At 42.3% G+C, this 21,286-nt stretch overlaps 1 pseudogene; it reads left to right on the forward strand.

Annotated features, from left to right (window-relative positions):
- The window catches only part of LOC112628371, a 59,570-nt pseudogene that overhangs the window by 34,695 nt on the left and 3,589 nt on the right, over positions 1-21,286 (forward strand).

Here is a 21,286-nt window from a genome sequence, read left to right on the forward strand (position 1 = left end):
ATGTGGATATTCAGGCAAAATAAATTTTCAGGCGGAAAGACCAGCTGAACAATTGCTCTGAGGCTGGAGAGCACTTGGCCTTTGAAGAACAACGAGAAGGCCAGTGTGTCTGGGATCAGGGAGAAGGGAGTCATAGCAGATGAGGTAAAAGAGGAGGTAGCGAGGCCAGGGGACATAGGGCTTGAAGGCCATGGCAAGGACATCTAAAGGGCACGGGAAATCATGGGAGGATTTGCGCTAAGGAGTGGCAGGATATGAGTGCAGTTTATAGGGTTACTCTAGCTACTTGCGGAAAGTAGATTGGAAACGCGCAAGGGTGAAGGGGCAGGGAGTTTTGTTAGAAGGCTATTTCAGTAGCCCAGGTAAGGGATGAGGACTTGTTCCTGCGTGACAGGTGTAGAGGTGGTAAGAAGTGGATGTTAATCAAGTGTTCTGACATACTTTGAAGGTAGAAAAGATATAATTTGCTGACATGGCATGTGAGAGAAGAGGAGAAGCCAAGGTGGGGTGACTCTGAGCCTTAAGCAACTGGGCTAACAATGGTACCTTTTAATAATATGGTGAACTCTATGGGAGGAACAGGCTTGCGGGAGAGCATTAAGAGCTCGGTTTTAAACATGTTAAGTTAGAGACACTTATCAGACATCAAATAAGCAGCTGACCAGTATATGAGTCTGGAGCTCAGGCAAGAGGCTGGAGCTTGAGATAGCAATTTGAGAGTGGTCAGTCTAATAAATGGTATCTAAAACCATAGGGCTGGACGACTTCACCTAGTGGGTTGTCTTTGCAGAGGAAAGATCTGAGGACTGGGCCTTGGGATACTCCAATTTTAGAGTTGGGAAGAAAGTGAAGGAACCAGTGAACAAGACTGAGAAGAAGCATTCAGTGAGATTTGAAGAGAACCAAAGAGAAGGAGGTGTGTCAAGAAGGAGCAAGTGATTATGTCAAATGCTGCTGAGAGCCTGGGTAAAGTGAGGACTGAGCATTTATCGTTGGGTTTAGCAAAGTAGAGATTATCTGTGACCTCAGTGACAGTTTCAGGGCAGTGGTGATGAAAGCCTGTTTGGAGTAGGTGCAAGAGAGAATAGGAGAAGAGTAAGTAGAGAGGGCGCACACAGATAATCTTTTTGAGTTTTACTGTAGAATGAAGGAGGAAAATGGGTTGGTAGTTGAGGGCAGCATATATTAAGGGATTGTGTTTTTTAAATATAGAAAATATACAGAGTGTTTGCATGCTGATGATCCAGTAAAGAACAATATCCTTGAGGAGGTGTGAGAAAGGATGGGACCCAGGGTAAAAATGGAGTGTTGGTTTTACACAGGAGCACTGACAGTTTATCCACTGTACTAGAAGGAAAAGCAGAGAATTTGGAATGTATGTAGGGGATTGGTAATACTTTTTAGATTGCTTCTACAATCTCAGTGCAATAAGAAACAAGGCCATCAACTAAGTGAGGAAGTAGAAGGTGTTGGAAGTTTGAGAAAAGAGAAGTTATAAGAAAATAATCTGTAAGAGTATAAGGGAGTGAATTGACCAGGGAATGAAGCAGGATTGAAGAGCAGCACTAAAGACCTTCCTAAGGTCAGTGGTCATGAATTTAAAGAAAGACCCTTCACCATGCTTGTGTGTTTTTCCCTAGTGAATATCATTTGCTTGTGTACTATTAGCGAGTAAACAGAGAGCTATGTTTTTCCAGTTTTGGGTTGTTTTTTTTCCTGGAAAAGTCCAAGAGAGGAAGAGAAGAGCAAGGGAACAACTACACTACAGAGAAGAGACTCTCATGATGGAAGGTGGAATTAAGCTCAGTCATATAGGAGGTGAGGACATGAATGGGGGTGACAGATGTGCAAACTGACAAGTCAGTGGAGAGCAGGTTCCATTAGGTTTGAAGAATTTAGAAACTGGGCTATTGGAGGGAGGATGCTGAAAGATGAGAAGCCATAGTGAAAGAGTGAGACGTTTCCTGTCAAGGTAATGGGGAGAATGCTATTGTTGGTAATGGCAAGGTCTCAGGCATGACTGTGGAAGTTGGTGGCTTGGAGCAGGGTGAGGATAGGATCACCGGGAATGAAAGGGTCAAAGAACTAAGAAGATCATGCTTATGAATATTGAAGTCACTAATAATTAAGACAGAGTTGGTCCTAGAAAAAGACAATGACCCAGGTGCTAAAATCTTCAAGGAAGGAGGAATGGTAACCTGGAGGTCTTAAGATGACCACAAAAACTAGAAGTAAGATGAGCAAAGTCTACCAAAAAAGGAGTAGGTTCAGAATATGCAAATACCTTTAAAAACAGATAAGAAACAAGCAAGTAACCCAATAAAAAATGGGCAGAGAATGAACAGGCAATTTACAGAGGAGGAACCCTAAATGACCCAGCAGGCAAAGAGGATTAACCTCACTGCTAATCAGGAAAATGCAAAGCAAGACAAGATGCTCTTTCACATCTACCAGAATGACACAGATGAAAATGTCTGAGACTACCAGCATTAGGAATGATGTGGAGGAATTGGAGATTTCATACAAGTGTAAATTGCTACAATGGCTTTGGAAAACAAATTTGGTAATATACAGTAAAAATCATGATGCATGTGATCTTTGACCCAACTTCTTCCTTCCAGATATAAACTCTGGGAAAAGCTCAAACATGTGTGGTGCAAGTAGATGTGCACAGGATACTTATGGCAGCATTATGTGTAATAGATAAAAATTAAAACAACCTAAATGTCCATCAACAGGAAAGTAGATAAGTAGATTTTGTATAGTCACACAATAAGAATATTCTATGGTGGTGCAAATGAATGAACTAGAGATGCGTATGTCGTGGTTCAATTCCAAAAACATAAGGTTGCTGAAAATCAGTAAATTGCATCATGATAGGTACAATGTGATAACACCCATCTTTGGTAAAGTTTAAAAACAAACAAGACATGTATACATGTGCCATGTTGGTGTACTGCACCCATTAACTTGTCATTTACATTAGGTGTATCTCCTATGTAACAAATCTGCACATTGTGCACATGTACCCTAGAACTTAAAGTATAAAACAAAACAAAACAAACAAAAAACAAAACAATATATATGATTTATGAATGCATATGCAGTAAAATGTAAAAACATGAACAAGAAGGATATATACAACTTCTGAACAGCAGCCACCTCTGGGGAGGGCAGAGAGAGAAGCAGCACAAAGTGGAGATTCTATTCAATTTGTAAGTTTTATGTATTTCTTTTCTTTTAATTTTTCTTTTTTATTATACTTTATGTTCTAGGATACATGTGCACAATGTGCAGGTTCGTTACATATGTATACATGTGCCATGTTGGTGTGCTGCACCCATTTACATTAGGTATATCACCTAATGCTATCCCTCCCCCCACCCCACAACAGGCCCCAGTGTGTATTAGGGTGGGAGTGACCTGATTTTCCAGGCGCTGTGTGTCACGGTTTCCCTTGGCTAGGAAAGGGAATTCCCTTACCCCTTGTGCTTCCTGGATGAGGTGGTGCCTCGCCCTTCTTTGGCTCTCACTCACTGGGCTGCGCCTACTGTCCTGTACCCGCTGTCAGACATGCCCCAGTGAGATGAACCTGGTGTCTCAGTTGGAAATGCAGAAATCTCCCATCTTTTGTGTCACTCACGCTGCAAGCTGGAGGCTGGAGCTGTTCCTATTCGGCCATCTTGGTGCAGATCTATGTATTTGTTTTCTTTTCTTTTTGTTTTTTTGAGACTGAGTCTCACTCTGTTGCCCAGGCTGGAGTGCAGTGGTGCAATCTTGGTTCACCTCTGCCTCCCAGGTTTAAGCGATTCTCATGCCTCAGCTTCTCAGGTAGGTGGGATTACAGGCATGTGCCATCATGGCTGGTTAATTTTTTTTTTTTTTTTTTTGGTATTTTTAGTAGAGACAGGCTTTTGCTATGTTGGCCAGGTTAGTCTCGAACTCCTGGCCTCAAATGATCTGCTGGCCTCGGCCTCCCAAAGTGCTGGGATTACAGGCATGAGCCACGGTGCTCGGCCTGTAGTGTTTTATTCTTAATAAAAGTTGGAGCATATTGGGCAAAATGTTAACATTTGTTAAATGTGGGTGTTGGCTACAGTACACTGTTCTTTCCCACACATTCAAAATAAATATTTCACAATAGAAGAAGTCTGTGGCATAGGTATGGATGACAGCACTTTCAGAGAACAGCTAAACACATTTTAAAAACTCATGTAACCCCACTGTTCAGTGTCAGCCTGTCACTTTGCAAGCATTTCTAGAGCACCTAGAAGTTGTGTAACAGTGCTCTCCGTGTTAGGGCTCTGCAGAGAATGAGCAGAATTTCAAACAGATGACAGAAATATGAACATGCCACCAGTGGAAATTTAAAATGTGTCATGACAAACATTCCTCAAGAGGAGTCAGAAATGATGCTGGTGGCTTGGTCTAGAATGGGTCGAATTTGATAAAAATAATAATAAATAAATTTAAAAAAATTAAAAAAAAAAACTTACGAAAATATTTTCCTGTGGCTGTAGCTCTCCAGGAATTCTATCAGTGACTCCGCTTTTCTCTGGGTTTTCTCAGCCATAAAGAGGCATTTGGGTACATACCTGTTCTTTTAGTGTGTGATATATAAATATTTAACAAATAGGTATCTATGGTCTCCTAAGGGCCATATTTCAGGATCTGGCCAGCAGCCCACAATGCAACAGGGCTCTTTCTTTGTTCCCAGGTGGATCGGCAGGTTGAGAAATAATAGACACACACAAGATAGTGAAAGCGGGGTCCAGGTGGGTCACCACCTTCTGGTCCCATGGTACCAACAATGCACTGGATATACCAGCATTTATTATTAAGTTTAGTGAGGGCAGGGGTAAGTTAGTGAGGGATTTAGGGTCATTTGATTATGAGGTGAGATGGTCATGTGGGGATGAAGCAATTCTTCAGCATAACATCTGTATGCAGAAGTACAGTATACAGAGATAAGAATTTACGATATAGTGTGTGCATCAGTAATTTCTAACAGAGCCTTAAAACAGAAACACAGTCTTTCTGTAACTATGATTAGCAAGATATTAATCAGCAGTAACAGCTGCAGGAAAACTGGTTACAAACAATCCATAGAAACAGGACATGAAGCTAGACAACGGGTTAGACCAGAAATTATCAGAAGGGAGTATGCCTTAATCTTAAAGAGGCCTAGAAGAGCTGTGGCAACATGAGGGTGTTTATAGCCCTATCTTATCCATATGGACAGGTGCCCCTCATGCATCCATTTATAGGCTCTCCACAAGGGTTGCATTCCATTCCCAGAGCTATGAACATCTGCTTTTCTGGGATAGGAATCTTGGTGATGTGAAAACTCCCTGACTGCACATTCGTTCATAGGTTCTTTGCAGGGCGAAGCACATCTTGCACTGTTGGCTCATTCTGGCAGTCCAACCTGGTATTATCTTTACACAATCTTGCATGTGATTTTGTATTTATAATCAGGCGCATTTCATCTTTTATTCCGTAGCAATAGTTTCAGGGGGTATCCCTACAGGGCCAGGCAATGCACACACACAAACACGCACACACACACACACAAACACGGCCCAATTGCTCTCCACTCCTTCTCCAAGGTCCTCTCCCTCTTACTGAAACCATCACTCCATGCCTCCTCTGTCTGTGCTCCCTCTCTGGAAGTGGAGAACCCCTGTATTCCTCGAGGATCTTTTGTTACCAGGAACCTAGCTGGGGCAGCTTCGGAGGCAGAATATTGCCTTATGAGGGGTTGTTCAGGGATACTATAGGTGGCTCTAAGGACACCACAAGTTGCTTAGATGTTTTTATGACTCAACAAAGGGCTTGGGAGCATGGTGGGAAAGGAACAGGGTGAGCTTAAAAGGAGTGTCTGAAAGACAAGAGGGAATGGGCTGGAACTCTTATATAACAGAATACTCAGTGGCAATCAGCACAGCTCCAGGACTGCTGCAGCCCCAAGCTTCTGCTCAGGAATCCAAGGTAAGCATCTGAGTCCATTGGTCCCAGGTAGGCATGTCTCTTTCCTTCAGGGGTCTCCCTGGAGACAATGGGCTGTTGAGACTGGAGAGGCCAGAGTCCTCTAGGAGACACATACCTCTTCTTAGCACAGCCCTCGTTTGGAAGGGATAAGTTTGGCTGCCAGGGGACCCAGCGGTCAGTAACCTGTACTGGTCACCACCAGTAGTGCTGGAGTATAGACTGGGGCAGTCTTAAGGCCTGGACTCAAATCCTTATCAGAAGAAGTGCAAACTTCCTTATTTCTTTTGTCCCCAGAGATAAAAGGTCAAATCCCCATTCCCTGCTGTGGTAGCAAGTATCAGTGCTGCCAGAGACACCCGTGGACTGAGCTATTCCCACCCTTAGAAACCCTGGGTCTTGCTTCTTGGGCTGGGAGGGCTTCCCAGGATTAGGGATGGGAGTGATGAGAGCATCTGCCTGGGGCTGTCCTGTGAATCCTGCTGTCTTGAAAGCATATCAAATGATTTCTGCTATGAAACTAGAACATATTAATTCAGAAAATTTGATAATAGCCCAATTTTCATACAAAAGCTCTAAGTGTACAGCTAATTTACAGTTGTGAAATTTTAATAATAGATTTTTACTATTCACAACTTTAATAATCATTGCCAAATTCTACATTCAAAATTTAAGAAACAGACTTTGAAAATTCTCTGAGGCATGTGTGGTTGGTCATTTTAAAATAACAAGTGGCTCATGTCTGTAATCCCAACACTTTGGGAAGCCAAGGTGGGAGGATTGATTGAGCCCAGCAGTTCAAGACCAGCCTGGGCAATATAATGAGACCCTGTCTCTGTAGAAAAATAAAATAAATCAGCCAGGCATGGTGTCATGCACCTGTGGTCCTAGCTACTTGGGAGGCTGAGGCAGAAGGATCACCTGAGCTTGGGAGGTTGAGGCTGCAGTGAGCTGAGATCATGCCACTGAACTCCAGCCTAGATGACAAAGTAAGACCCTGTTTCAAAAACAAACAAACAAATGAGAGAGAATTGTTGTATTTTTAACCTCTTAACTCTTAAAATTTATATCAAAAAGAAAAAAACCCAAAACTTCTAGTTTTGTAATAATTGTAGATTTGTGAAAATTGCAAGTATAGTAGAGAGTTCCTGTATACTCTCCACCCAGCTTCCCTTAATGTTAGCATCTTATATAAAAATGGTATGTGTATCAAAACTAAGAAATTAACTCTGGTACATTATTACAACTAAACTATATACTTTTATTAATATCTCACCCATTTTTTCTCTAATGTCCTATATGGTTCACGGATCCAATCTAGGATAATACATTGTGTTTAATCCTTGTGTCTCCACAGTTTTTTTCTTATCCGTGACATTTTCTCATCTCATTTTTCATGGCCTTAACAGTTTTGAAGAGGATTGGGCTGGATGTTGTAGAACGTGACTCAGTTTTGGTTTGTCTGATGTATTTCTCATGATGGGATGGTAGGATGAGTTTTGGGGAAAAATGCTACAGAGAGAAGTGCCCTTCTCATCTCATTGTATCGAGGAGTACATGGGATCAGCATGACTTAGACAGTGATGTTCACCTTCATCACTTGGTTAGGGAACTGTCTGCCAGGTTTCTCCACTGTGAAGTTACTATTTCCCCCTTCTTTGGAAGTGAGACTTCAAATCCAGCCCATCTTCAAGGTGGGGAAGAAGGGATTAAGCTCCATCTACAAGGAAAAATATCTTCATATATTATTTGGAATTTTTCTGTAGAGAAGATTTGTTTCTTGTCCACCATTTGGTTATTTATTGAATCTTTAAAAAATAAATATGGACACACAGATATTTATCTTGTTTTAGATTAAAATCCAATAATTTGTTACTTATTTTATTGCTCAAATTGTTCCAGCTTTGGCCATGGGTCTTTCTTTTTGGCTCTTGTGCCCTTGTGCCAGGCCTCCATTCTTTTGGGATTTTTAAATGTTTGTTGAGCACTTCCTTGCTTTCTGGCACTACAAGATGCTCCAGGACCATCTCATATTTTTCCTGTCTCAGGCCTAGAATCAGCCATTTCTCCAAGGAGTAACTGGGCATTTAAAAATAGTAGACTTTCAAATATAAAAGCAATGCATTCTTTTTGTAGAAAATTTGGGAAATAAGAATACAAATTCAAGAAAAATTAAATGATAGTGCCATGATCAAAAGAAATTCATTTTGGCAATTTGACATCTTTCTTTTCCATTCTCTTATTGATTTTCTTTGTGTTCAATTTCATAATTTCTGCTTTTATCTTTGTTTTCAAAATTCTTTTCACTTGGGTTTATTAGTATTTTTCTTTTAACTTCTTGCATTGAAAGATTATTTCATTTTCAATTATTTTCTTTCTAAGTGTATTTAAGACTGCTTTATTCTCTGTGTATTGCTTTGATCACATCCTACAGGGTTTTACTTTCCTGCAAAGTCCTCATATTGTTGTTCCTTCCTTCCTTCCCTTCCTTCCTTTCCTTCCTTTCCTTCCTTTCTTCCCTCCTTCCTTCCTTCCTTCCTTCCTTCCTTCCTTGCTTCCTTCCTTCCTCTCTCTAGCTCCCTTCCTCCCTTCTTCCCCTTTCCTTTCGTTTCCTTTCCTTTCATTTCCTTTCCTCTCCTCTCCTCTCCTTTCTTTCCTTTCTTCCCTCCCTCCCTTCCCTCCCTCCCTTCCCTCCCTCTCTTTCTTTCTTTCTTGCTCTTTCTTTCTTTCTTTCTTTCTTTCTTTCTTTCTTTCTTTCTTTCTTTCTTTTCTTTCTTTCCTCTTTCTTTCTGTTTTTTTTCTTTCAAGACAGGGTCTTGCTCTTTCACCTAGGATGGAGTACAGTGGCTCAATTATAGCTCACTCAGCCTCCAACTCCTGGGCTCAAGCGATCCTCCTGCCTCAGCCTTCCTAGTAACTAGGACTACAGGTACTCACCATCACTCTTGGTAATTTTTCTTTTTGTTTTAAGAGACGGCAGTTCAGAGGGTGGTCTCACTGTGTTACCCAGGCTGATCTTGAACTCCTAGTCTCAGGTGATCCTCCCACCTCAGCCTCCCAAAGTATTGGGATTACAGGTGTGGCCACTATGCCTGGCTTTGTTTTTCATTTCTAAGTAGTGATTTCTGCTGTGATTTTTCTCTTTTAAAAACTATCATATAAGGAGATTTAAAATTTCTAGGTAAATGATTTTTTTTTGGATTCTATACTTTTATGTTCATTTTCTGTATTTATTGCATACAAGTCAGTGACTACGAATGGCTCACATGATTTCCACTCTTTGGAATTTATTAACATTCTATTAATTATTATTTTAAATTATCTCTATTCTTAATTATATTTTGTCCATTAAAGTGTTGATTTCATAGGGATACATGTTAAAGTTACTCGCGGACTTTGTATTTGCCAATTTTAAACTTGTGTTATAAAAGTTACTATTGTAATTTTTGTTTTATATATCTTTTAATAACATAATTATTATCTTTTCCACTTTAATGCCCTTTTCCTTGAATTATATTTTTTCTTATTATAATATTGTCATACTTTCCTTCCTTTTATTAACATTTGCCTGATATGTGACCTTCTGTTCCTTTCTTCCTATTTTCAATTTTCCTTTGGTCGTTGTTCTAGCTGTACCTCTTACAAACTGTATTTAACTGGGTTTTAAAAAGAGACTCCATCTTTTAATACATGAATTTAACACACTCACATCTATTGTGAACATCCATATATATTTGGACTTATTTCTGAAATCTTATTTTGTGTTTCTTATTTATCATGCTTTTTTTTTTCTTTTTTCCTTAATTTTATTTTACTAATCCAAATTTCTTCTGACCTTCTCACAGTTACCTTCCCAGGTGCTGATACTTTTTTTCATAATATATGTGGCAAAATGATGGTGATTTGCATGGCTTTGCTCCTCCCAATGCAAATACAGTCATGTGTGGCTTAAAGATGGGTATATGTTCTGAGAAATGCAACATTAGGCGAGTTTGTCATTACGGCAACATTGTAGAGTGTACCTACACAAACCTAGATGGTGTAGCCTATTATGCATCTAGGCTATATGGTATAGCCTGTTGTTCCTAGGCTGCAAACCCCTACAGCATGGTACTGTACTGAATACTGTAGCCAATTGTAACACAGTGGTAAGGATTAGTACATCTAAACATAGCTAAACATAGGAAAGGTATACTTAAAGCACAGTGTTATAATCTTATGGGACCACCTTTGTAGAAGTGGCCTGTGGTTGACTGAAATGTTGTTATGCGGTGCATGACTTACCTCTGCAGTGAATTGCCCAGGACCCTCCTACTCGTTATGTCTGCTGCCTCTAAGCTTGGAGCACCCACAGCTGCTCCCATCTTTTGCTATTATTCTTTCCTGAAGGCATTTTGGACTGTACTTTTCTCTTGCAAGGCAACACCATTCATCTTTCAAGAATTCCTTATAATTTTTTTTTTTTTTCAGACAGGGTTTCACTTTGTTGCCCACGCTGAAGTGTGGTAGTATGATCACAGCTCACTGCAGCCTAAACCTCCTGAGCTCAAGTAATCCTCCCACCTCAGCTTCTCGAAACGTTGGGATTATAAGTATGAGCCACCATGCCCAGCCTCTTCATAATTTTTACAAGCATTTTTTCTTTCTGCGTTGGCGTTGTTTTGTTTTGGTTTCCTTTCTTTCTTTCTTTCTTTCTTTTTTTTTTTTTTTGAGATGGAGTCTCCCTCTGTCGCCCAGGCTGGAGTGCAGTGGTGCGATCTCGGCTCACTGCAAGCTCCGCCTCCCGGGTTCATACCATTCTCCTGCCTGAGCCTCCCGAGTAGCTCGGACTACAGGCGTCCGCCACCACGCCCGGCTAGTTTTTTTTTTTTTGTATTTTCAGTAGAGACTGGGTTTCACCGTGTTAGCCAGGATGGTCTCAATCTCCTGACCTCGTGATCCGCCCTCGGCCACCCAAAGTGCTGGGATTACAGGCGTGAGCCACCGCGCCCGGTCGGTTTTCTTTCTTTTTAAAAATGTCTTCTTCATCTAGTAGTATTTGCCATAGAAGGCTGGAGTACATATTTACTCTTTCACTTTGATCCCAGCACACCTTCTTTTCTTTCTAGCTTTTCTCTGTGTAGATACTTGTGTAAATATAAGTTGTCATTCTGTATGTAAAAGTTTGTGTCATGATTTTTCAGTTAGCATTTTAATGGAAGCATTTCTATGTTATTACAAACTACTTGCTGTATATATCCCATCAAGTAATACACCATATTCAGCATTTAGGTTTTATTCATTTTTTTACCTATTACAAATAAGGCCATAAAGGTTCTTGTTCGCAAATCCATTTTTATATGTGAAATATTTTAAGTGGGTGTCAAGATTATTGTAGATTTCCAGCAAACAGATTGGTTCATTCCATACCTACTAACATATTACACACACACACACACACAATCAATTTATATCATATATACATGCATATTGATATATAATATATATGGCATGTATAAAATATACACACATATTCTCGGAACATACAAATTCCTGAATGTTATTATGGTTCCATCAAATTATATGTCTTTGAAAACTAAGATGGTAGATCAACTGTACAACAGGCAAAGACTGGGACCGGGAATGTGAAATATTATAGCACATATCACATAGATGCCTGTGAATGCAGGCCAACTACTCCTTATTGCATCATTTTCTTTGGGAGGGGGAAATATGGCAATGATGACAACCTTTTCTGGACCATAATTTGTTATATAGTCAGTCTCAGAAGATCAAGGATGGAGTAGGGAACTCTAAATATAGCCAGTTTTTTGGTCTTTTTGTTTGTTTGTTTTTACCTCCTCTTGCCATATAACTTTGCTAACTTTCTAATACTATTATTCCACACTGTAGAAGCACAATCTATTTTTCTTGAATCATCAGGGGGGCCTTTGCCCTTTTCAGATTTGTAAATCTGAGGTGCATGGTTTCTCTTCTGTTCACTATGTCCTGGACTTCTTTTCCTGAAGGTCAGAAACTCTTAGTGCTCCATTTCTGTTGAAAGAAAGGTTGAGTGAAATTAACAGGTCATAATGGGAGGTGTTAAGGAATAGTAGTGAGGTTTCTCCTTGTACTGGTTTGCTAGGGTCCCATAAGAAAATATCACAGACTGGGTGGCTTAAACAGAAATTTGTTTCTCTTAGTTCTGGAGCCTGAAAATTCAAGATCAAGATCAAGTTCAAGTTTTGTGAAGCCTCCATCCTTGGCTTGTGATGGGTGTCTTCTCATTGTCCTCTCATGGCCTTCTCTCTACATGCACACATCCTTGGCTCTCTTATGTGTATCCAGAGTCTCTCTTCTTATAAGATCACCAGTCAGATTGGATTAGGGCTCACCCCAACGATATTATTTTAACTTAAACATCTCTGTAAAGGCCCTATCTCCAAACATAGTCATAGTCTGTACCAGGGCCTCAGCTTATGAATTTTGCGGGGACAAAATTCAGTCCATAACAGTCTTTGAGACAAACAAGGTTGAACTTGCTTTGAAAGCCTTGTTTAAAGTTTTGATGTTAAGTTCAGACATGAAGTTGTCTATTTTCAGAGATCTATGATTTTGTTCCCTAGGAAGGGTTTTAACTTTTTATATTGATTCCCTAATTGTGCCATGGGCTTAATACTGACATAAAGACTGGAATATGAAGGACAGAACTCAGGAAATTTTTTTAAAAGGAAAGAAAAAATTTTAAAAAATTAGACTAGAATAGACCACTCAGGAAGTGGAATAAGAATTAAATCAAGACCAAAAGAAAAATAAAAAAGAGTACTAGAGAAACAATGTTTAGCTCTTTTAGTTGTTAGGGCCCAGAATGAAGTTTATGCCTTCTTGAGCATAATCATCATTTATTTACATAACAATTATCAGTTTGTTAAAAACAAAAACAAAACAAAAAACCCCAGAAACTTTCTTTCACCCAGAAGAGAAAGTCCAAAGTGCCATGGTCTTACCACTCCACCCCACCTTACCTGGCTCTCTGCTCTGTCTATTCCACTTCCCTGTTCCACTCCACACCCAGGCCCACTGGACTCTGTGCCGGGAGCAGTCCACAGCCCTGCTGCAAAAACACAGCCTACTCTAACCTAAAGCTCCATCCTGTTTCCTTCACAAGCCCTTTCTCTCTCTCTCTCTCTCTCCTCTCTCTCTCTCTCTATCCCCCCACCCCCCACCGCTCCAACCTGGGGGTATCACTCTGTCCTTATGATGATCTTTGATGTCTTCCATCATTACCTGGAGAAGAGCACTTCCTTTGGTTCTTACATGTCTCAAGAGCCAAATTGTACACGTTTCTAAGCTCTGTCCCCAAGTACTACTTGTGAAATCACAAAAACTAATGATTAAGGATATGCCTCACTTATTAAGAGGCAGGAGTAAATATTATAGTGTAGATGTCTGCTTTAATAAACAATTGTTTTAAGTGGTCCCAGAAATTGAGCCTGATTAATTAGCGTTTTGTTCTTTTACAGATCTTAGCCCAATTGTGTTCTACAAGTCAAAGTCAAGTGAATTTCTTAAGGAACTTTTAAAATAATTTTAGGTTCAGAGAAAGTTGCAAAAATAGTACCGAGAGGTCTCACATACTTTTTATCCAGTAGTTCCAATGGTATTATAATAATGTATTAACATCTTCCATAATGATAGTGCAATATCAAAACCAGGAAATTGACACTGTTACAATCCACACATTTTATTCGTATCTCATCAGTTTTATATGCACTCATGTGTGTATGTGTGTGTGTCTGTGTGGTTCTGGACATTTTATCACATGTTGATTTGTGTGGCCACCACCACAATTGAGACACTGAACTGTTCTATGACCACAAAGATCCTTCATGCTACCTCTTGTAGTGACACTCATCTGCCTCCCCTTAACTCATCCCTAACCTCTGGCAACCACAAATCTTTTCTATATTTCTATAATTTTATCATCTCAAGAATATATTAGTGGGATCATATGGTACATAACTTTTTGGAATCAACCATATTTACTCAGCAGAACCCTCTTGAGATCCATAAATTGTTGCACTTATCAGTATTTTGTTCTTTATTGCTCTGGAGTATTTTCTCACACTCCAATTTTCTGACACCAGCTGGTGCCCCACAGTTCAATCCAACTCTGACACTAGCTGGCGGTGGCACCAGATTCCATAGGTTCAATGGCTCAGTCTCAGCGATCGCCCCCATTTCAGATGTGAGTTGCAAGTCCCAGGCCACCCATATGTCTGACTGACTAGCTATAAATCAGGGATTCGTTGGGTTGGATAATTTGCTAGAATGGTTCAAAGAACTCAGGATATCTCTTTATTTACACCTACTGGTTTATTCCAAAGGATAAAACTCAAAAACAGCCAAATGGAACAGATGCACAGCACAAGGTATGCTGTGTTTGTGTAGCTTCCATACCTATCTCTCTGGGTGTGCTACCCTGCCAGCACCTCAGTGTGTTCACCAACCTGGAAGCCCTCTGCATCTCATTGTTCATGAGTTCTTATAGGGCTCAATCTCCAGACCCCTTCTCCCCTTCCTGGAGGTCAGTGGGTGGAACTGAAAGTTTCAGCCCTCTAATCACTTGATCTCTCTGGTGACCAGTTCCATCCTGAGGCTATTTAGAGGCCCCACTCAAAGTCACCTCATTAGTATAAACTCAGGTATGACTGAAAAGGGCTCATTATGAATAGCAAAAGACACTCCTACCACTCAGGAAATTCCACGGAAATCTGTGCCAGGAACCTGGGACAAATACTGAATGTATGTTTGGGATATAGCACAATTGTTTCGTAGTGGTCCATGGGATGGATATACTACAGTTTGCTTAACCATTCACCCACTGAAGAACATTTGAGTTGTTCCCAGTTTTGGCTACTATGTACAAATGAAGCTGCTATAAGCATTCATGTACATGATTTTGTGTGAGCTTACATTTTCAATTCTGGGATAAAGCCTGGGAATACAGCAGCTGGGTCATATGGTAAGTGTATGTTTATTTTTTAAAGGAAACTCCCAAGCTATTTCTCCAAGTGGCTGTACTATGTTGTGTTCCCACCAGCAATGTATGAGAAAATCCAGTTTCCCTACATCCTCACCAACATTTGGTATTTTTCTGATTTTAGCTGTTGTAATAAAGGAATAGTTGTATTTCATTGTGGTTTAAATTTGCATTTCCCTAATGGATAATGGTATTCAACATATTTTCAGGTATTTATTTGCCATGTATATATCCTCTTTGATGAATGCTCAAGTATTTTTTCTCACTTTTTAGTTGAATTGCATTTTTATTGTTGAGTTTGAGAGTTCTTCATGTATTCTAATATGAGGTTTTTTTGGTCAGATGTGGTTTGCAAATATTTTTATGCCAATCTATAGCTCGACTTTCATTCTCTTAACAGGATCTTTCACAGAGTAAATGTTTTTATTTTGAGGAAATCTGATTTATTTTTTCTCTTATGGATAATGATTTTGGTGTCATTTCTAAGAACTCTTCACCTAGTTATTTGTCCTGAAGATTTTAGCCTGTGTTTTCTGTAAAAAGTTTTAGAGTTTTATGTATAAATCTGTGATCCATTTTGAGGGATTTTTGTTTTTTTTTAGACAGAGTCTTGGTCTGTCACCTAGGCTGGACGTTTCAGTCACAAACGATCCTCCCACCTCAGCTTCCTGAGACCACAGGTGTGCACCAACATGCCTGGCTAATTTTTTAATTTTGTAGAGATGAGAATCTTGCTATGTTGCTCAGCCTGGTCTCTACTCCTGGCTCAAGTCATCCTCCTGCCTTGGCCTCCCAGAATGCTGGGATTACAGGTGTAAGTAAGTCATCGCATCTGGCCTCTTTTTTTTTTTTTTTTTTGAAATAAAGAATGAGGTTTAGCTTGAGGTTCATTTTCTTCTACTATAGATGTTCGATTGCTCCGGTGTCATTTGTTTAAGAGATTATCCTTCCTCATCGAATTGTTTTTGCACCTTTGTCAAAAATCAGTTTGCTGTACTTGTGTGGCTCTATTTTGGGATGTTCTGTTCTGTTCCATCTACTGTGTGCCTGTTCTTCTGTCAATACTACAGTATCCTGATTATTATAAAGCCAAATGAAGTTTAAGGATATCCAAGACAAATATAAAAGTCCTGTGGGCTCAGAACAAGTAGCACCTTCCTGAGAGGAATCAGAGAAGCCAGTATAATTTAGATACTAAGATTGCAGATTTTCTGCTCAGTAGATGTGGGTTGAACCTCAGCTTTTTACTGGCTGTGAGAAATTGAACAGTTTATTTCTCTGTGCTTCTGTTTGCAGTTCTATAAAATGTGGATAATAACAATGACTACTTCAAAAAGGCCAACTGACTATTAAATGAAAAAAAAAATCATGAAGATTGCATAGCATTATGCTTAGAACATAATGATCAATACATGTGAACTTCACAGCAGATGCTGTTGGTATCCTGCCTGAGTCCTCTCAGCACTCACCTTTCTATATTCATCAGCCCAACTTCCAACAGCTCGCACCTGTGACTTTCGCTGGGTTTTCTGGTTCCTGGAACCTGCTCTGTGTACAGGTGGGGCAAGCTGGCAGTGCTAAGGAATTTAACGCTGCTTAAGAGCAGCCCTCAACCAATGACTGACAAGAGTTGACCAGCTGTCCTGGTTTGCCTGGGACTGGGGGGTTTCCTGGAGTGCAGGAAAACTGGGAGGGTGGGCCACCTTAAGTCCCCAATTCCCTTGGAATTTGAAGCAGATGCTCAGAGTTCCTCAGCAGATTGAATTTCAGTAGTCACAGAGGTAACCTGATTGATCACACACCATTCCCAAATGGGAGTCCCTAGCTGGCTCACGACCAGGAGATGTCAGTGTCCTCATTCCAGAGTGGGTACTGCAGTCAATGCCCATCTCACACATCCCTGTCCAATGCTCCCACTTCATCACACAGCTCTGGAATTTATAATTAACTCCAAATCTTAGCATCTCTCCCTAAAATATCTGATTTCTGAGCTCTAAGAATAATGTAGTTGGAAAACAGCTGCTTTGTGGGTCAATGAGGGGAGTACTTGAATATTGGTACTGGCTTGGTAGTCCTAAGATACTTGTCTTATTACCACCAGGACATCCCTCTCTCCCTATCTTCCATCTTTCCTGGGCTGTCTTCTCTTCCATCTCACTCCCTCCAGTCTCCTAACATTGCTTCCCAGGGTCATCTCCAGAAAAACTACTTGCTTCACAGTATACCTCTTAGGGGAGCCAACCTAGGGTTATTATTGTTCCTTAGTCTCCCCACTGGATAGTAAGGGGGTTTGAGATGAAAGGTATGTGTTGAAAATTGTTTCAGATATGAGGTGCTGCTCTTGCAGTTACAGTGACACAAGGTGCTGTGGGCTGTTTGGGCAGGTAGACCTGAACAGGAAGGCCTGGGGGCTAGGAGGAGGTGAGGGGAGAGGCTCTGTGAAATTTTTTGGAACCTGAGGGAGTGGCCTGACTTTATTGGAATCAGAAGGGAGTGACTGGACTTTATCTAGAGTTGGAAGGGAGTCATTTGTGATGAGGAGAAGCAACTTGCCTGTCGGAAATGTTACCAGTTTAGTATCTGAGAAGGGGGCTGTTGCTGTGGCTTTAGGTGGAGAGATGGAGAGATGAGGAGTGGCTTCAGGAAAGGTCAGAACCTGGAGCTGTTGAGAACAAGTTCAATGCTCAGATGAGGGATGTAGAGATGAGCCAGGCAAATATCACTCAGGCACTTACCGGGGCCCAGCACCATGCCTGGCCATGTCTGCTGTGGTGCTGCAGTTCACTACAGTGGGGAAGCCCTTCTGGTGGAACAGGCTGTGGAAAGAACACGGATAGTCCTGTACTTTCCTGGAAAGTTTGGAGAATGGTGGGACATCCGTCAGAGGCCTCAGTGGCACTTCCATGGAGGATGCATGGAGACACAGGTCCTAATGTGTTCCATAATGTGAATATCTTCCCAGGTTTTTCCCTGGGTCCAGAAGGAGGAAAACCAGACAGTGACTGCCATGTTCAAGGCTGTGTCATGGGCCTTTAGGGGTCTTCATTGCCCCTCAGTCCCTCTCTCAGCAAAAATGCTTGGCAAAAGAGCAGATAAGAGCAATGTCCTGACTGATAAAGTGGCTGAGATCACTGATCACTGGGTCCACAAGAGGGTGAGTGAATAGGAGTCCCTAGCTGGCTCATGACTAGGAGATGTCAGTGTCTTCATTCCAGAGTGGGCACTGCAGTCAATGTCCATCCCACACATTCCTGCTCAATGCTCCCACCTCATCATACAGCTCTAGAGTTTATAATTAACTCAAAATCACAGCATCTCTCCTTAAAATATCTGGTTTCTGAGCTCTAAGAATGGTGTAGTTGGAAAACCAGCAGCTTTCTGAGTCAATGAGAGCAGTGCTTGAATCTTATCTCCCTACCTACTGCCTCAGTAGTCCCAAGATATTTATCTTATTACCACCAGGACATCCCTCTCTCCCCACCTTCCATGCAGCTATGGCCTTTTAGGATCCTGGTCTAATAGGGAGAAACCTGAGACCTATTTGTCCCTCAGACTCAGAGGTTTTATTGACTGGAGGATGAGCACTGGCACCAGGGGAATGAGCAGGGCAATGTCTCAGGACCAGCTCAGGGAGTTTTCATAAGTGAACCTCTTCTCATTGTCACATTTCTTCCCATGTTGCTCCAATTCCACTCATCCTCTGACCGCCATCATAAGCCACAAGCTATGAGTCATTATCACTGGCAGGAGGAGGAGTTTCTGGTGTTGAGTGCTTCAGGGGCACGATCTTCCTTTTGACCCTTCATGGTCTATAATTTCACCGATTTAAACCATTGTATTTCAGAATTGTTTAATCATTCTAGACTTCCCAGATCTCTGTGATGTTTTAAATCTTTATGGGTGCTCCCAAGACCTGACCTTCAAAATAAATGAATACATTAAAAAATTCCGAGCTACCCAGACAGTTTGTACAACGTAGAGGAAATGTGCCTTCTGCTCTTTCTTTATCACGGGGTTGAGCAGCCCCATCAAGAGTACATCAGATCTCCTTAAAGGAAGGAAATGCAAAGGGGAGAACGCGGTCTTCAAAATGAAAGTGTTTCAACTGCAGAGCAGAGGGAAGCTGTTAAGCTTAGAGAAACTGTAATTTATACTGGAGGCCTCTGGCTAGAACAAAAAGAAAATAAACTGGACCATTAAAAATATTCTTTACAACATAGACCGGGTACCCAGCAAGTTAACTGATTTGATGAAATATTACTTTTTAAAAACTCCTTTAACAAAATTGATATGAACATTTCCTTATCTATAAAATATAATTATACATTAAGTTGTGAGAATTAAATGGGATAGCTTTTGCGAAGGCCTGATAAGTATTAGCCACTCAGTTCCTCTTCCTTGCTCAGAAGGATTTGGAGGTTGCTCTCAGACAACACCAGGGAACTCAATTTGTGTCTCAAGATCAGGCTTCCAGGAGGAGAGTGGGGAGGGCAGAAGCCTGCCCCTAGGATCTGCTTTGCCATCGCTGGGCATCTTGCCCAGGACGGGGCCCACATGGTCATCAGTGGCCAGAAGCAGCAGAATGTGGGCTGCCCCGTGGCCGCGCTCAGCGTGGTGGGCACCGTGTGCTACCTGGGGAAGGCTGAGGATCAGGAGTGGCTGGTGGTCACGGTGAAGGGGGAGGCAGTGGGAGGAGGAGAAGACAGGGATACCCAGATCCAGCCCTGACATGGCTGGGGTCTCTAGGAATGGTATCTAGGTGAACAGCGTGTGCAGCCCAGGACAGGGCCCTGCCCAGGGAATGAAGCAAATGGACAACCAGATGTGTCTGAGAAGAGATGTTCCTGGCAGGAGGGAGCTCACATGGGCTGGTCTAGAGCAGGGCTAAACAAAGGGTGGCCTGGCCTGGGAGTTTGCTAGATACCTGGAAGTTCAGATCTAGCTGAGGCTGCTTGAATGGAGGCTAACTTTGCACACAGTCTGCCAGTGATCTGTGTACTTGTTGAAGTTTGAGAGCACAGCTCTAGCGCACCCCCAGGTGCTGTGCTGGGGAGCCCACTGGGGTAAGAGCTCTTCATGCGTGACCACCCTGGAAGGGGTGAGTCGTGAGGCAGAATCTGAAGGAGCGTGCAGTGGGCAGCTGCATGTTGCAGAGAATGAATGGGCTCTTGATGTGAGACTGTGGGAGGAAGATTCCAGAGTGGAGGGAGAGGTGAGACAAAATTGATTAGAAATGTAGGAGGTGAGTGAAGATCTGGACTGGTCGGGGCCTGGGTGTCAACCAGGCATCACACAGGGGCAGGAATTTGATGCCTCCAAGGAGGTGAGAAACAAATATTTCACTCACCTCTGATGGCCAGGATCTGCCAATGCTCCAGGGAGGCTGCAGGATGGCCTCGGGCAGGGGTTCGTCATTTTGCCCCGGGTTGTCACCACCTCTCCTTCGCTCCTTCCTCCACATCCTCTGTCATTTCCTCCACAGGCCTGAAGCACTGTGGAGGCGGTGACTAGTGTGCGTGGCAGAGGTCAGTCCCTTGGTGGGGAGCACACTGGGAGCCAGTGAGCCGGTCTGGGACAAAGTGAGGACCGGGGATAGGATCACTTCCTGCTTGGCTCTCTGTCCTCCATTTCTGTACGCATGCGTATGCACACAGAGTACCTCAGCACCCACATGCCCTCCCTCCCCACCTCAATGCTGACCGTGATGGGTAGGGGGCTGGGGCTCCCTGGGACAAGCTGCCCATCAGTAAGTTGAACAGGCACTGACCATGCCCAGCCTAGACCAGGCTCCAGCAGCCTCCTCTACCCTGACTCTCCTTGTGCTGGTCACTGCTACAAAGAGCTGAGATGCCAGAAATTTCCTGGTCTCTCCGTGGCAAAGACCCCTCCCTTGGCTCAGGTTTCTGAGGCTGTCTCAGCCTGGACTTACTGGCACCTGTTCCAGTCCCTTCATTCTGCCTGTCCCATGGGCCCCCTCTGGGCTGTCACAGAGACACCTCACTTGTTCACAGACACAGCAGAGAGAAGGGACCCCGGCCCTGGACTACCATCCCACTCAGTCAATAGAGCATTCCAGGGGCTCCCACTGCCTCTGCACACCCCCTGCCCCTGCTGTCCTAATGGGCCCCCTTCGAGGGCTCAGTCCTGGTCCCCTCCTGACCCTGTTGGCAGAGACTGGGTCCTGTGATCTATGTAAGCCATCCCCTCCTCAGGGAGCCTTCATCCCACCGACCACCCCTCCCCTTCTCCTGGTGGAGCCCACCCCACCTTCTCTCT

Source organism: Theropithecus gelada, chromosome 7b (genome assembly GCF_003255815.1).
Source record: "Theropithecus gelada isolate Dixy chromosome 7b, Tgel_1.0, whole genome shotgun sequence".
Taxonomy (NCBI): domain Eukaryota; kingdom Metazoa; phylum Chordata; class Mammalia; order Primates; family Cercopithecidae; genus Theropithecus; species Theropithecus gelada.